Source organism: Nematolebias whitei, chromosome 1 (genome assembly GCF_014905685.2).
Source record: "Nematolebias whitei isolate Nwh7 chromosome 1, NemWhi1, whole genome shotgun sequence".
NCBI lineage: Eukaryota > Metazoa > Chordata > Actinopteri > Cyprinodontiformes > Rivulidae > Nematolebias > Nematolebias whitei.
Genome location: NC_056498.1, coordinates 36,892,197 through 36,893,262, shown reverse-complemented (window position 1 = coordinate 36,893,262; position 1,066 = coordinate 36,892,197). Strand labels below are relative to the sequence as shown.

General features: G+C 50.8%; 1 protein-coding gene across 1 annotated transcript in view; it reads left to right on the top strand.

Moving 5' to 3' along the window:
- The window catches only part of dnah2 (dynein, axonemal, heavy chain 2), a 121,179-nt gene that overhangs the window by 106,465 nt on the left and 13,648 nt on the right, over nucleotides 1–1,066 (top strand). The gene's annotated exons all lie outside the window — the stretch shown is intronic.

The window sequence follows — 1,066 nt, the reverse complement described above, 5'->3', positions numbered from 1 at the left end:
ACGGGCTTCAAACATTTAGCGTCGTCACACCCGGGTGCTCACAGAGCTGCCCAGTACACGACTCTCTTGGAGGATGGGTCTTCGTGACTCACTACCTGTATAAATAAAGGTTAAAAAAATCTGATCAATGAAATGGGGAGCAGAGGAGAGAAGGGGGGGGGGATTCCCCCTCCCTCCCCGTGAGGAGGGACTCCCCTGCATGCATAGAGCAACTTTTGCTCTGCTGCCAGTGGAGCGAGCAGGAGGAAGATGACGGTAACGATCGGGGACTTCCTGGTAGTTTACTGTATTTATTACCAGCCGTGTTACCGGCTGTGTTCAGACAAAAAAACATTTACTGTACGTATCCGAGTTAACACTACGTATTCAGTGTTTCCTCTAGATCAGCTCCGCTGGCGGGGAGCTTGTGGTTTTTTTTGTTTTGTTTTTTGTCGGGGGGCCTCACGTCTGTGTTGCCCGCCTGCTAGCTTAGTGCTATGTTGCTGCCGGTAATTGTCAACGTGGGGAGGAGGGTTAGCAGAGCAGTACGTCTGTAGCATTTTGGCTAGCGCGTTTGTATTGCTGGTTCAAATCCCGGCCAGGACCTTTCTGGGTGGAGTTTGCATGTTCTCTCCGTGCTGCATGGGTTTTCTCCGGGTACACCAGTTTCCTCCCACAGACCAAAAACATCTATGTTGGGCTGATTGGTAACTCTAAATTGTCCCTGGGAGAGAGAGAGAGAGAGAGAGAGAGTGAATGGTTGTTTGTCTCGTTTGACTCTATGTCCCTGTGATGGACTGGAGACTTGTCCAGGTGTCCCCCGACTCTCGCACAGTGACTGCTGGACATGAGCACCAAAAAGGAAGAAGTGGGATGGATGGATGGATGGATGGATGGATGGATGGATGGATGGATGGATGGATGGTTGGATGCATGGGTGGATGGATGCATGGATGGTTGCATGGATGGATGCTTGGATGGATGGATGGATGGATGGATGCATGGATGGATGGATGCATGGATGGATGGATGGATGGATGGATGCATGGATGGATGGATGGATGGATGGATGGATGCATGGATGGAT